General features: G+C 40.3%; 1 protein-coding gene across 1 annotated transcript in view; it reads right to left on the reverse strand.

Annotated features, from left to right (window-relative positions):
• LOC149083631 (uncharacterized) overlaps positions 1–16,917 on the reverse strand; it is a 48,777-nt gene extending 31,860 nt beyond the window's left edge. The window contains exon 1 of the mRNA XM_089234115.1: positions 16,781–16,917. The gene's annotated coding sequence lies outside the window, so the exon portion shown is untranslated. The remainder of the gene's footprint in view (positions 1–16,780) is intronic.
• Positions 16,918–17,306: the final 389 nt, after the last annotated feature.

A 17,306-nucleotide genomic window follows, 5' to 3' on the forward strand; every position in this document is an offset into this window, starting at 1 on the left:
CTATGGATTAATTTTAAAAAAAATGTGTCAGTAGGAATATCCCATTGATCTTCATTAATGTAGCTTTGATACGTCTTGGTTGGAAATTCGATAGCCAACACCCGGAAAGCAGAAACTCTGACGCTGCTGATCGTACGTTTACGATCGTACTCCGATGTATGATAAACAATTTTACGATCGCACCCGATGTAATAATACAATATGTGTATGGAAATATAGTATATCATATACTGCGATTTATCATGTTTACCAATGACGCGACACTTGGGCACTATTCGTAATCGCTAGTAAAAGTGATTTATTTAGGGAAATTTATCAAATTTACCAACGGCGCTTAGGTACTATGCATAATCACCGTTAAATGTGATAGTGATAGGAACCGAGAGACACCCAGGCTCTGTCGCACTCAGTGATATAAGCACATTGTCCCTGGGGTCTCGGGTGCCTCCGGGAAAACCTAACCATTTATTGATCTTGAGAAAGATATATTACATACATGGGCAGGTGCCATTACGCACCTCGCCAGTAAACAAGTATAAAATTTGTGATCAAAAAATGGTGATTCATGCAAATAAATCACAAAATCACAATTATAAATCACGGAATCATTATAATAATCGTCATAATCGAGAATAGTTCTTGATAAAATTTGATCTGCTTCTCTTCAGGGAGTTTCATTGAATCAGAAACTATCACATCAATGAAAGCTGTCAATCTGCTGCTGGGTTGATCTAATCGCTGCACCGTGTAGTTTGATTTGGTCCAAAGACATTCGTCAGTAATTGCTGCCTGTATCCAGCTTTTCAATAAGCCCGCGTGGATCAAACTATTCTCGACTACTCAGGCTCCTCTTCCTCTTCTCTAAACAGATGTACGAGATCGCTATCTGGGTGTAGTTGACGTCGTAGTCTGGTGGATAACTGGCATAGGTGGCTCTCTATCTGGTTCTGGCTCCGGGACTGTAGTTCTGATATCCTCAGGGTGCTGCTCTAGAAAGCGGACCAGTTTACGTATTTTACTTTTCGAATCTTCCCGCTTCAAGATGCACTCAAGCCAAGGTATTCGCAGATGTCCATCTGGCTCTCTGAAGTGGAAAGCCGTTGTCTTGGGGCATAGAGTTACGTGGTGAAGAGGCGAGATAAATTTAGGTAAATTTACCACAAAATGCTCGGTGATTATTCATTACCCGTTATTATGCGTAATAAGGGGATTTATCACATTTACCGTAAGATATGTTTCCCAAGATGGTCACTCACTTTGCTCAGTTGCGCTTTTATGGGCCTGCGTCGGAATCTTGACTGGCGATATTCCGACAAGTCGAAATCTTAAAACTAAAATCTTGATCTTGACACTTCTGAAATCCCGTCGAAATCAAAAATCGATTGCACTACCGAAAAACGCCCGACAAATCCATTAGTTTCTATACACTATTTCTTACTAACGGGATTTTGGCTTCCATTGCCAATACATTGGCAGCCCATTTTATTACAGTAAGATGCTGCTGCAATAACATTGTCTCTCCCCCCCCCCCACCTCGTTAAAAAGTCTCGCCACAGAGAGCAACAGACCTCTACACCGGTACAATTATTCAATCATAACACTTCACTCATAGTTAGAAAACAGATGGCAGCACTAACAAACATTTAACGAAAACAAACTTCACGTTAGGTCCACATCGAGTACACGAAAATTCCGGCCATGTGCCAGTTAATTAGAAATTGTGTAGAGGAATGTCTACGAGTTGCATGTACGGTTAATTAATAGTAGTAGTAGCATTGAAAATTCAGACACAACACAACCCTCAGTGCCGTTACTAGGCAGGAGCAGCAGGTTCACCCGCACAAGGTCCACTAGGAAGAAGGGCCTAAATGGGTCAGAAGGGGCCTAAATATGAATTCTTGCATAGAGCACCGGAATTGCTTGTTACGGCACTGACAATGCTAGATGTGCACTCAGGCTGTTAGGTGCACGCACAATTCCAGACCCAGTCACAAAACTGAGCTGGACGAGATCTCGGCAAGCGGGATAAGTCCGGTGGAATAGTCCTGGCGTTCGTTCATTCATTCATTCATTCATTCAATGTAATAAAATGGATGAGCCGTCATCATAATGTTTACGGAAGTCCAGATAATAACATGGCAAAAGTGAAAAGAATGCAAAAAAAAAAGGTGTTTCTCTTCACACTTCAGTTGCTCTTGGACATGATACCAGAAGTAAAGCAACATGCCCTAAAGCCAACGAAGTACACAATGAACTCGTGGGAATCGATGACCGCTTCGATAACCAAAGAGAAAAATGATCCACGAACAAATTGGTGACAAGATATTCTTCCATTTCGTGATTGATGTTAGTTAGGATTGTTAAAAACAGTTCATTTTTTACAATAGAACAAAAGCAACAGTTGACATTCCCGCTTGAATACTAATGTTTGTGTATAAGGGGTCGTTCAAGTATTATGTCAGCATCGGTGGGGATGGGGGTGTTTCCGATTCGCTGACTTTATAAATTTGACTGATAAATTTTGAGTTCATAGCCTTCAAATATCTTTGAAATTAACAAAAATTGATTATAATAACATATAAAGGTATTTTCTTAAGAAATTTCAATTAAAAAAAAGAATTATCTGCATTAAAAAAACTTTTTTTGGTCGTCGGGGGGCACGAGCACCCCCCCCCCCAAGGGTCCCCCTGTGTAAGTCTCTGATCCCACCAATATGCGTTAGAATTCAGAGGAGCAGAGAGCTGACGAAATTTTGCTCACAGGGGGAGGGGTGGGGGTCAAAAATGGCTAAAATTTGCTGGCGTAATACTTGAACGGCCCTTAACATACGTGCTCAACCCGTGGCCCTCTGAGACTTCTGACGTAGCCCGTCACAAATAGCAAAACCCATTCAAGTGGCCCTCGAATATTATCACTTGTCTGTGGCACATTTCCAAATTATTCAGCGGCTCTCGCCACATTTCCAGCTAATTTAAGCTGCCAACGGTGCACATCCAAGTCACTTAAGCGATTCCCTAAAACGTTTCCAAACACTTGAGGGATCTGCGGCACCTCCAGTTGACTTGAGTGGTACATTCGTAGATCACTTGCGTGTGGCTGGCGGCATATTTCCAGGCCTTTCCAATGCAGAGCTGCTACTAGGGAAGAGCAGTAGGATCTGACTAGGAAGCTTTACTCTTTCCGTTCAAATTGATAGGATAGGAGGCCAAAATTGATGCAAGCCCGGGTGACGAAGTAAATTTTCACTTCGAGTTGCAGCCATGCTCGAGTGACCCGCGGCACTCTTACAGATCACTTGAGTTATTCGCAGCAATCTTACAGATCACTTAAGCGGCTTACGACGCATTTTAAAATTCACTAGAGTGGCTCTTGGCGCATCTTCAGATCACTCGAGCGCAGGACCGCAACTTGGGAATGACGGTAGGGATCTGCTGCTCCGGGTGCTGGACTAGGAAAGGCCGAATTTACTCTTTTTCTTTCAAATTGGCGGGGTAGGGGTGCCAAAATTGATAGAATCCCGGGCGAAGAAGTAAATTTGCATTTCGAGTTGCAGCCATGCTTGAGTGACAAGCGGCACGCTTCCAGATCACTTGGGTGTTTCACGACACTGTTACAGATCTCTTAAGCGGCCCACGATACATTTAAAATTCAGTTAAGTGCCCCGCGGCACATTTCTAGATACCCTGAGTGGCTCATGGTACATTCCCAAATCACCTACGTTTCCTGCGGCACATTTCCAGATCGCCCAAGTTTCCTGCGGCATATTTCCAGATCGCACAAGTTTCTTGCGGCACATTTCCAGATCACCCAGGTTTCCTGCGGCATATTTCCAGATCCTCCTGAGTGATTCGTGGCACATTCGCAGATCACCTGAGTGACTGTAGCTTATTCCCAGATCACCAAAGTGTTCTGCGGCGCATTCCCAAATCATTTAAGGGACTCGTAGCTCATTACCAGATCACCGAAGTGTCCTGCGGCACATTTCCAGATCCCCCTGAGTGATTCGTGTCACATTCCCAGATCAGCCAAGTGTCCTGCGGCACATTTCCAGATCACCTGCGTGACTCGTGGTGCATTCCCAAATCACCTGAGTGACTCGTGACACATTCCCAAATCACCTGATTGACTCGTGACACATTTCCAGATAACTCAAGTGCCTTGCGACACGTTTCAAAACCGATGAATATAGTCCCGCACTCTCCAAAAGGGTGAGCACCTTCAGTGTATAACAACACAGCTAGGCCTTACATTCACAAGTAAGGTTAGATATTCGTCTATCCAACACACGAGAAAAATGCGGTCCATCTTAAATCCGAATGGTCAGTCAAATAACTGGTTATCAATATACGAGAGAAAAAAAAAAAGAATGCTTATTACAGTAATGATAATTTGCATAAATTTTATTATTGCGAACTTCTCGAATTCTAATGACCTTGATCTTATATGAGGCGTCCATTTATCCGGTAACGGCGGCAGGTTCGCCGTTGGTCCACAAAGCGGTCACTGACACCTACGGCAGTGATCGAAGATGAATGAATAACGAAAAATATGGCAGTTTTTATTCATTTATTTTATTTCATCTTCCTGGAGTGGAAAACGATCGGATAAGTAGTGTTCGGTCGTTATAATAGGAATATTCGACTACTTATTATTCATGTATCGTTCTACCGCCACATACGCCCTTTGGCGCGATTTCGCGCTTTTTTCCTCATGCGGTCGGTGTATAGCCCCTTTCCTGCATAATACAGGTATTTATACGGTACTCTACGCTCTATAATCATAAATTTCAAGATTTACCCTTACTATAAATGGTCTTGGACCTCAGTGGCACGACCTTCCCACGAATTGTGTAATTTGAAGCCTTTTCTTTTCCGTTATGCCGATCCCAAAGACCGTTTAACGTGAAGTTTATATAGCAGAAAGCAATGGTGCTTTATTTTAGATCCATTTAATTAATTCATGGACACTAATGAGGACTAATTTCGAGTATTAAGGTCTCATTTCAATGGACCGGATATGTTGTGAAGATATTTTTTACGGGGTTAATAGCGGCTGAAGAATCAATCTATACGTTCGTACATTACTTTAAGCAGCTCGTGCCTGTGGATGTATGTTGGAAATTCTAATATTGTTGCTCTCGAATCTTCCCAGTAGGAAATGTTGCAGAGAAGAAACGTAACAGTCCGAGGTTTTACCAGGTCCCCTGGTCCATCAGAAATCAGCATATATGCAGAAATACCAAAATTGCAACAATCATTGGATTTTATAGAAATATCCTCTCCACTTGTTAATAGAAGATTCATTGAAACACTGTTTATTTGTGGAGATGAAGATTACGAGGAAGAAAATTCATCACTGCCCTTTTACCTGGGGGGCCTACCATCCCCCTAGTCTCTCGCTTGCCGGACGAGTGCTCTACCATCTAAGTTATGGAAGCAGATATAATGTTTCAACCTTGGAGCGTATATATATATATATTGAAAGGCTCCATACATGTGGACGGCGGAAGCAATCAGCTAATAGCTCGTGAATGACATGAGCCACCAGATGGCCACATGCGTATAGAAATGTCCTCGCCACTTGTTAATACAAGATTCATTGAAAGACGGGTTATTTGTGGAGATGGAAGATTACAAGAAAGAAAATTCATCATCGTGCCCCAGCGGGGATTCGAACCCCAGTCTCTCACTGCCGGACGAGTGCTCTACCATCTAAGCTATAGCAGATAGAAAAATGGAGCCTTTCAACTTTGGAGCGTGTGTGAGTATATATATATATATATATATATACACACACACACACACACACGCTCCAAAGTTGAAAGGCTTAGATATATAGACCGGGACTATAGAGACCGAAACCCGGTCTCTCGCTTGCCAGACGAGTGCTCTACCATCTCCATTTTTCTATCTGCTATAGCTTAGATGGTAGAGCACTCGTCTGGCAAGCGAGAGACCGGGGTTCGAGTCCCCGTGGTGGCAGTGATGAATTTTCTTCCTTGCAATCTTCATCTCCACAAATAACCAGTCTTTCAATGAATCATGTATTATGCCGATAGGCTTTCAGAAACTACTATCATTGTCTTAACTCGTGACTAAGAACATCTTCGTGAAAAATCTCCTATTACTGATACTTTTAGATTTAAAAAAAAAAAAATTCTCAAAATGTGCAGTCACAATGTTTCGGGTTTTTGACAAAAACTTGTATTTATATGTCTAATGCTCTCCATTCTGGTACTGCCAGAATCGATACACTGACGACCCAAAGTACTTGCTTATATCACCTTAAAAATTTTCCCATCAATTTAGAATCACTATGTATTTATTCTGGAGCTCGAATGGTTTTTTTGCTCACTCTTCTACTATTACTAAATCTCACATGCAATCTGCAAGCTTTTCTGTTTTCTTTTTGAGGAATTATTCATTATTTGTGTCGTTCATTATGCCTAAATTAGCACAGAGTACAGTTTTTTGCCCGACATTGGCGACTTTTAAACCGGAACGCGAGATTCTAGGGATTATATCTCAATTGATTTTCAGGAATTAATTGACTAAGGTTTTTATTGATGTCTTGATTTTCTCTCAAATATGGTTGTTCGATCTTTTTGTATTGAAAATTTGGTCACATGATTTATTACTCGTGCAAATAACGTGTAGATTTAGCGAAAGAGCATGCAGACATACACACACATATGCATAAACGTGAACTAAATTCCACAGCCTCAGATCCTGAACAAAACTTTCAAATTTTTATTTCACAGATATCCTCTCCGCGATAAGCGATACTTGTACCCAATAATCCCTCAGAGATGATAAACGGCATAGATTTGGGGATGGTTTGTTCGAGAGATTAGTTCCAACAGAACGAATCCGAGAAATGAGACATCGATAGCATAGCGCTTCTCTTGTGCGAAGAGTTCCGTTTATCTGATCAAATTTATCATAAAATACCAAACAAGCCATTTAAGGTATTATAATTTGTAAAATGGCCGACATATGTTACGCACCAGATAGAGAAAATCATAACGATTCTGTATCGCCACGAGCTTTCAACGTAGATGGTGGAAAGGTCGTTATCCGTTGGGGCCTAACCAATAGTCATCGTTATTATTTAATCATCATTATCATAATGATCACGTAGTCTGTCATTTTATTATGGCAGTTATTACTCAATATCTGGTCTGTCAATGATCTAATGGTTGATATACGTCATTAGATTATTATATAATGGAATAATTATAGTTGGTTATTGAGCAATACGGCCATTAAAGATACTTTTAGTGGGGGGGGGGGTTGTTGAGCCTTACATTTTCGAGAAACATCACGTAAAATGACCATTAATTTCGGAAATTTGATCATATGAAATGAAGAAATCAATCTACTCTTGAAACTGGTGCAGAATTATTCCTCAACACCCCTTCCAAGTATTTTCTGCTCAAATTAAAATCTGACCTGTACGAAGAACGGTTGATATTACTATGATAGTTAAAAAGCAGGTCCGCCATTTGCGGGAGTCGGGGAGAGGGTGATTGCTCTCCCCCCCCCCCGGCTTTAGAAAATACACTAGAAATGGTATATATACCGTACAAATATGTACAGTATATACATACATTTTTGAGTATCTTTCTTTTACACCCCCTGACCCAGCCGTGTGGCCATACATGTAATTGTAGAACAGACATCGCCATCCCGCTCAGCAGTCAGTTAGACCGACGGCCGAGACGGGAAATAATTCCCCGAATCGAGAGCCGGCGAGAGTCTGATTCGAGGGGTGGTGCCAACCCTCTTAATGTCCTTAGCGTGGTTTTGGGCTATAGCTACAGAGCTAAAGCCGCTGACCACAGGGCTTAATGCTACGTGCACCAAGCTAATAGAATTACCCCCCGGATCGATACGAGGGGAGCCTCGTATCGATCCGGAGAACCTCGGCCTGTCAACAGTAGGGTAAAACTAACCTATCTCACGACGGTCAATATATACATTGAGTATTTGTTCTTTGCCCCCCCCCCCCGGAAAAAGTTGAAATGACGGTCCTGTGTTGGAAAGGTGTGTCCGTTGATCCAGCATTTTTTGTTCGCTACCGTAGAGTAGAATACAGCTTCCCAAGTGTTTCTGGTCTACTGACTTATATTATTTTTTCCTCATTGCCCCTCCCCCTAACTTAATCCTTACAGCGACAATCCCGAAACACCTCTTCTAACTTGATCCATTTTATGTTGGCAATCCCGAAATATCTCGGGTTCTTAAAACGCTCTTATTTCGGCATCGGCGAGCCCAGCTAGCTCTGTACAACAGTCTTTTCCTGATGACATGTTTTCCTCCCCCACCCCGTCCTGTCAATCAAATGCCAATGGGCGGAGTCAGCATTTGATCAAAGTCTGATAACAAACAGGGAGAGAGAGAGATGATTTATTTTTCCTCTTCAAGGCGGTGTAGCACGCTATTCTTGCTCACAGCATAAATAACGGTAAACGATAGTTTTTTTTATTATTATTATTTTCGGTGTTGGGGGTATTCATCTGCTCTCGCCCAATCGGAAAAAAAAAATCTTCTCAAAAAACAGGTGCCAATTTCTAGAAGGTTTGGTGATTTCTACTGGGCAGTTATAATGTTGATCTGGAAAATTTTTAAAGCTGCTTAAACAGTCAAGACAATCCATAGGATCACATGGAATACTCATAACTTCTACCGCCCCATGAACAATTTCAAAGGCTGGGCTATATTGCCCCCCCCCCCAATGGGAGGAATTTCCATGCTTTCACGTGCTGTGATTTTGTTGATTTTCTTAAATGCTCGTTCAAAATTTTATAGAACATATTAATGGAAGCATTTGCTCAGGAGATCTTATCCTTTGCGTTCCAAGGATCCCTTGTACCAATGAAATGAAAGCAATAAGCCCATTGCATCAGTGTTTCCCAAAGTGGGCGACAAAACAGGGGAATGGCAGAAGCTACATACCTTACGGGTTGGCCAAGGAAGCAGGGGGTGCAAGAAAAGAAAAAATATGTGAAGGGGTGGTGCCGAGACACCGGTGCATCTTGATAATTTCGGGGCACCCTAGCACCAAATTTTATATATTCTGCGGGAGAAGGGCATCAAAAAAATTTAGAAAATGAAAATCATTAGAATTCAGAAAGTGAAAATAATGAAAATTCGGAAAATTAAAATCACTGAACTTTTTTCGGATATAGTTATCCGGTAATTGTTGTCATAAACCCCTAATCTGTATTCGATGGGCATCTTTATTGATTCGATACGAACACGTGGATTATCAGAATCGGCTGGATTATCATAATACGAACACGTGGATTATCAGAGTGGTCGGCTGAAGTTGGTTTCCTGTGGTTCCCAACTTCAAGGCGCAAATGCGAGCCGATCTCCCCGTTAAAAAGTCTCGCCACAGGAGAGCAACAGTCCTACAACGATAAATCATTCAATCATAACACTTCACTCATAGTTAGAAAAACTGGTGGCAGATGGCAGCACTACACATAACAAGCACTACAGAGAAACAAAAAAAAACTTCACGTCAGGTTTCACTACACGTACACGCACATTCCCGCATGTACCGATTCGTTGGGGGTTCCGCGGGGGGGGGGTATGTGTGGTGTAGCAGTAGTAGGTAGGACCTCCAAAAAATGGCTCGGGGATCCATGATGTTCTTAAGTCAGCCACCTCGTTGGGCAATTTGCCTGTTGTGGCGTGGTATTTGTATTTGTAGAATCATTTACCTCCATGTGGTAATCAAATTGAGCGCAATAACCTTCGTGAATCCAACAATTCTCAAAAAAGAAAGCAATCTGAGATATCGGACATTCCTCCGTCCCAAAAACGTCTTTCCATCGCAACCCGGACTCTATAACTCGATATGCGAACACTCAATCATAATTCTTGACATCAAGTTCGTGTATCAGGACATCCGATATAACAACAAATGCAAAAATTATCACTCTCGAATTTATACAATACGTATTTCAGTCTCGAACCAATTTACATTTAAAAAAAACAACAAAACAGAACCGGTTATCATCGAGTGACATATAACTAATTCAAATTAAATAGAACAAAGAAGAAACGAATTAAAAACGCTAATTTTAGATGCTTTATTGGGCGTATAAATCACGAATGTGTTAATCGATAACGCGAAGGACGGTATCTCAATGCGAAAGATACTCGAAGAATGGTATCTCTGAATTCGAGTCACGTCCGAACTGTCTGGGAACTGAGCCAGTTCCTTTTGCTATTGATCTAGATAATGTTTTCTCCTCTCGATTCGATCCTGAACAGAAGAGAGAAGCCACACATTTTGTGTCTCTGTATTTTTTTTTTTTTTTTTTCTTATCTTCAGTTCATGGTCCATCAGCTCCGACACATATTGGAATTGTGGCGTTGTTGATGTTTGTTTGTTTGTTTGGAACTGGAGAAGTCATTCCGATGAATACTAATGGTTTCGGTTGCACGTGGGAAGGAGGGTTTTTTTTTTTTTTTCGGAAAAGAATCATTTGTTTCGATTTTCCACGTATTCGGAGACTGTGTTTGTCCAATTAGAATGAGGAAAGAGAAGAAAATTGAGTCATTTCTGGTCTAATTTCATTGTGTTTGTTCCGCCGTTCCGAGTTCCAGCTAAGTAGGCGATGTCTCTCTTCATACAAGACTGAATCTTTTATGTCCGCACCGAGTTTTCTAGTCCCAACTGTAGATGTCTCCATTTCCATTCCGTAAGTTTAAGATGCATACCCCCCCCCCCCTTATTTTATCACATCACGAAAATTATAGAATACATTCGGGTAATATGGAAAATACCACTTTTATTTTTTCTATTATTCCAATTTGAAGCACGGCAGAGAGAAAACCTGAGACCTATATTTCTATAAAATTTAGTTTCTTGTCTTTCCATTGACATATATATATATATATCGTATTTTAAAAATGAATATATTATAGCCATGAGAAGAGTCATTTAAAAAGCCATTTTCCGTTGGGTAATACGGAATAGGGAGGTTCAAAGTGATGAAAACCAATTCGAATCGATAAAATACAAGATTTAATGAGTCTACGACAACGAAAATCTCATCGTATGCTTCTTATAACTGATGATGCAGTGTGGTGTCGTAGTCTATCAACAAGAGTCACAAATGCAATATTCCTAATTTGCCCTAAAACCGTCAAGTTGGGCCCGCAGAGAACACACGATACACATTATTTCTCTAGACACCTTTCCTCTTTTGTCTTACTAAACTTTCTAAACCCGGTATTTTGTATTGCCCGATTATTTCACAATGACCTGACTATTCCCGAATGTACTAAATAATTAAAAAAGGTCTTAAAATTTTGCACATCCCGGGTGAGTGCGCTAGACCACCACCACTACTACTAAACCAGACACGCACCTCATTCATATTCCTCTGTGGGTGGTACATGTTGGAATGTGGGTGTAGAACCATGCAAAAACCGTTTGTTATTTCGGTTTTTTCCAGTTTTTATAGATTTTTAAAGGTTTTACGGACTTTTTCCCCACCCTGTATGTGGGATTATACTGTTACTTCCTGCTATGTATGGGGTTTCCCTGAACATCACTTCAACCCCCCCCCCCTCACCTTTCCATGAAAACACCTACGAGCAGGAAGCTCTGAGCATGCGCTATTGGGTTGAATTCTTATGTTGGTTCGTTAGATCGCCACATATTTTACGCCGACCATATGATTTGCTTCTCAGGAAAGACGATCCTCTGGATTCGGGCCCAGGGTACCCGAGATCGCCCTATTTTTTGTTCATTATAAATTTATTTTTGTTTTATTCAATAAACAGGAAGGGTATCAGTCTTGTATGGGGGGGGGGGGCACGGTAGCCCAGGTCGGTAAGATACTCGCCTAAAGTACCACAGGATGTTTAGAGGTGTCGCGCGAGTTCGATACCCGGTTCGCTCTTGTCTGAAACTTTCCTGACAAAGTGGTACCTCAGAAAGGTGACATGACCACAGAAAAAGATTGCTACCGCAGGGAGTCCCACACCGATAGGTGTCGGCCACCAACCTGTCGGCGAGTATAAAAGAAGCTGCCGTTCGGAATCGGCGATAAATTGTAGGTCCCGGTCTAATTAGCCCTCGTGTGCAGAAAATGACCGTGGTGCGACAAAAATGATCGAATGACTCTTATATTTGGGGGGCGGGGCACAAGAAGGAAATGTGGTTCAAAGGGGACTGAAAAAGGTTGTGAAACACTGCTTTATACCATCATTAAAAAGTGGTACCCGGATCTCAGGGGTCCGAGAAAAAAAATATCTGCTGTGCAAACAATTAGGGACAGCCTGTACAGTTACACAGGGTGAATACTTAATTCACCTCGAAGCATTTTGCTGGTGAACCGTTGAATCTAGAAGCATACCTCTAATTGAAAAAATCATCCAAATACCGTGAAGCACTCAGATACGCCATTCATGATGCGAGGGGGTTGCAGTTATTAAATTTCAAAAAAAAAAAACTTTTTATACGGACACCCTGTCCTCAAAAACCCAATAAGAAAGTTGTTGCTCTGTCTCAAAATTTAAGTTTCAAGTGCAATGTTCAAAGAGATATCAGAATTCAAAAATCAGAAGAAAGAACCGGATAAAAATAAGGGGAAAATGCGTTGTCAGTTTTGCGGTTCATTCCCACCTTTTCTCCAATTTTTTAATTAAAAAAAAATATATCTCAGTATAATATGCACTAAGTTCGTAATAGGGGGGGGTACCCGAGTCTTACCTGGGAGCATATTAAAGATCTCAGCTTACGGGCCCTACTGTACGATGGGGACGGAGCATGGATCTCCGTGACGTGCCTGATTGAGCTCGTGGTTGGGACTCGAGAAGTTGGAGTCATGTCATCCTATAAGGCAGTGGTTCTCAACCTTTTCAAGCCCGCGGTCCGGTTTCATTCATATTTATGAGTCGAAGGCCCGGTCAAACACACGACCAACGGTGAGTTGTCGAATTATTTTTGACTATAAATTCTCTATGGAGGAGGAGCACTCACTAATGATCTAAGTCCACGAGGTCTAGCTCCAGTATTGGTGGGGATGGGGGGGTCATGATGAGTATGAGCACAGAAATGCTCGCTAGGAAAGGAAAAATTTCATTACTACATATGAAATGCGTCCTCTAACTTTTTCTTCCAGATGGAGGGCATACTGTCTTTTATTTCATCTGCAATGACCTGTTTCACTGCGCATAGTGAAGCCTTAGTTGGTGCTTTTTCCTTTTGTCCCTAACCAACAAACGGGTAAAAATAAAATTTTATCGGCCCTAAAATATGCCTTTCAGAAAGCAACTATACATACAGTACAGTATGTATCATATTGAGAAACATCATTAAATAACTAGAACCTGTTCTGTGCCACCTATCAAATAAAAACACAACTGTTTGATTAAAACTGGATAAATGGTTTTTTGATTGATGTGCCACATAAAAAATCAATAACGTGTGATATAAATGAATAATTTTAAAGTAATAATATTAGTTTAATTGTTGAATTTTCTCAAAAAATTTTAACAGTTGATTTTTGTGTAAAATAAAATAGTATAAGTATTTTATGCAAAGTAATACTATTAATAACTTTACTTCGGTATTATGTGCGTTATTACTAATGTTATTTTACTTTACGCAAATAGCAACTGTTAAAGTTTTTTTTAATTAATTTGATAATTTAACTTATATTATTACTCAAAACGTATTTTTTTTGTGCAGTCGATCCTTTTTGAATTTGAAGGATCATCAACAGTTGCGTTTTTATTTTATAGGTGGCAGAAGCGGTTCTAGTTATATGTATAAATGATGTTTTCAATATAATACATCCTGTACTGAATAGTTATTTTCTAAAAGGGGTATTTTTTGGCCGATGAAATTTTCTTTTCACCCATTCGTTAGTTGTGGATAAAAATAACTAAGAAAAGTGAAAAATTTTCATAGTTAATAAGTTTACAAAATATAGACGTTTAGAGTCTGAGAACAAAAGCACTTCCGTGTGCATCCTGTTTCCGATGCCCAGGAAGATATTCCCTATATTATATATAAGGTAGAATATTTTTTTTTTCTTGTGGCCTTGCAAGCAGAAATTTCGAGTGCTTCGACAGTGTGATTACAGATGAAATTAAAGAAACCAGGCATGGCCTCGCCTTTGCTTCGGTATGAGATAATAAGCCTGTTATCTCGTAAGGATGAGATTGTATTTTCTACGGAAAAGTGCTTTCAGCGTTAATCTAATGCTTTTAATCGGTTTTACGTTGCGCTTTTGAGCGCAAAACACTGCTGTGAAAGTTCACACTAAAAATATTTGGAGTCCTTGGGAACGAATTAATCAATTTCACATTGATGCCTGTGTGAGGGAGGAAAAAAAAAACTATTTTTCGGTTTCTGAACGATTCGGTTTACGAACGGACTTCCAGAACGAATTAGCGAGTTCGCAAACCGAGGGTCGATTGTTCGTAGAAACATGGTGTTATGAGATTAAAAGCACTGAAGTTCCCCCCCCCCCACCCAGTAATTTATGAGTTTATAAAGTAATACATGTTGCTCTTCAATGACGTATATACAGGACGTCTGATAACCATGGCTCTAATCTTGATGTTCGTATTTGCACCTCTGTGTGTAGAAGTAGTAAGATAATATTTTCGTAATACATTGTTAGTTGGCAATTTCACAATGTAATGCCCCCCGCCAATGAGTGTTATAAGAATGTTCTGGTTTTGTCCAGGTTATTATTGAACATCCCGGTTTTTAACAACGATTCCCGGGATTTATCCCGGTTTTGCATGCACCTCATCTGGTGATCCTACTCCGGACTATAGCCTGTTCAGTCCCCACCCTCTCGTACGGTAAATGTGTCTTTGTGTCACTATCTTTCGGTTCTCCACATGCTTTCACACCCTCAAGGTCACTGTTTTCTTCCCTAACTCACCAGGTCATTCTTTTGGCCACTCCCATGCTTGCACACTGTTTTGGTCACTCACATGCTACCACAGTTCTTAAATTAGTCATCCAAATGGTCTGGATTTTTTTTTTTTACGTGAGATTATCTCGTTAAAATTCGAAACAAATAACAGCTTTGCACAAATATCAGAAACAAGAAAGTTTTCTTCTTTGAAGGATCCAGAATTTTTCTAAGGGTTCCGTGGTGTTTAATCACGCGGAACCCCCCCAAAGAAACTGTCACGGAATCACAGGGTTCTGCGGAACATCAGTTGGAACCCCGTGCTCTAGGAAGTGCTGGTTATACACGTTATTTTTATGATTTTTTAAATTTTAAGTATGCCTCTGGAATTACGATTCGTCGGTAAAATACGGCAAGGGAATTAAGTAATTACATTACGTCTTCAACTGTCCTAAGGGGTGTCTCAGCAGCCAATGTGATGGGCCAATACTGGAAGAGACACCGTGGCCCCCGCCGTGAAACTACATGCCGTAGTTTCAAATCTGACACATGTAATCTAAATTGCATTCAAAAGTTGAAATAAAACTAAATTTTGTACGTTTACGTTTGATAGGCCGGATAAAAAGAGCTAAATTTTTACTATACAAACTTCATATAAGCCACATTTTTATTACGGAATGCTACAGTGATTCCAAATGTTAATGCTTCTGAAAAATTGAATCGACACTGTCATAGTAATTTTTTTTCTTCAAATGTGTGAACGCGTTTCATATAAAGGGTCTCTGATGAATTTCACATGATTTTCTTTTCCTCGATCTTGTATTATTATATCTACGAAGGTAGTATTATTCTGCTTCAGTATTTCAGGAAGTATTGATAAATTGAAACGATCATCACGTGGCTAAAATTTCTACTAGCTTTCAGTTAAGATCAAATAATTCGTATCCCTACATTTTTGGCCATATTAGTATTTTTATTTTGTAATTAGCCAAAGTGAGCACATCTATATTAGTAGAAATTTGATGCTACCACTAGACGGAATATTTTCAGCGCATGGCTAAAAAGTGCATATAACGTTACCGGTCAAATAAGCCGGTGATGGTCTCTCTAGGTATAATTAAAAATACCTCGGCTGATTGTTTATTTAAAGTTATGATAGTCCGGCAGCGAAATATCTAAGCATTTTTAGGTAAAGTTCTGAAATTTCAACATTCTAAACGATCTGGTTCGTTATGAAAATCGAGAGAGAGTATCGAAAACTGTCAAAATGGCCGGCGTTGCCCTTCTAGTATTAAAGAACTCAAGAAAGGAGGGGAAATAACCACTGTCATGGTAAAGCTTTTGGAAACTCAGGGTAAGCCAGTAGAATGAAAACCTTAGGCTCAGAGAATTGTCTTGGTTTTCAAATATTTTGGAAGCTTGATGTATCCTGTATCCGCTGCAGGAAAAATTTCAGAAACATAGAGTTAGGCTATTACAGCAAATACTTTGAAAGTTCAGGGTATCCACTACAGCAAAACATTTATACAATTAAGGTAGCCACTGCAGCAAAGGTTTTAGAAGTTCTGGAAATTTTCAATTTAGTTCCACGATCATTTCATGCAACTTCCACGGCTCCAATATGCACAAAATGAGGAGCGGGTGTGTGTCTGATCATCTTCGGTCATTTCGTACGTAGTATTTCTGTGTGATCAAGCACACACTTCAAAGTTAAATCGAAACAACTCTTCATACGCTTCCATATCCATCTGACTTTTGTATCCTTCCAAATTGGCTGAGAGTTGGTCGTACTATACAGTGTGTACACATAGTATACATATTAAAATGGTTATTTCACTTAAAATTTTAAATATTAGCGAAGCAAATTTTCTCACTTACTTTTTTCGTGCAAAATATCAAAGCGCGTGCTTATACGTGAAGCCGCCCGATAAGCAGAAAAGTTTCCAAACCGATGCACACGTGCACATGCAAACAACAATAACAACGTTGACGAAGAAAACACGCAACACTGGTTCATTTATCCCCAACGTTATTTGGGAATGAGTTCGGCCCACATCATCATCATCGTATCATGAGCTCCGTACGAGAAAACTCGTTCCCCTTTTTGCACGATATTCTTCTCTCCCTCTTGCTTGTAGTGGACACACACGAGAGAGTCAACCGTAATCTAGATTCACAAACTGGACGCCACTTTAAAACACTTACTTCCCTATGCCCGCTGCGGATCGACTACACGGCAGGGCTGGCCGAATATCCAATAAATTTACAAGCCCTGCTGGTCACGTGATTTGAAACAGTACATGTCCGAATCAATATTTTAAATTCCCGAAAAATATTACTAAATATTATTACTGGATTTACTCATTTCATTAGAGAATCATTTCTTATTTCAAAGAGAACGCAC

The sequence above is a fragment of the Pholcus phalangioides genome, unplaced genomic scaffold, assembly GCF_987345545.1.
Source record: "Pholcus phalangioides strain wild (caught in Gottingen) unplaced genomic scaffold, Ppha-v1.0 ptg000008l_1, whole genome shotgun sequence".
Lineage (NCBI taxonomy): Eukaryota > Metazoa > Arthropoda > Arachnida > Araneae > Pholcidae > Pholcus > Pholcus phalangioides.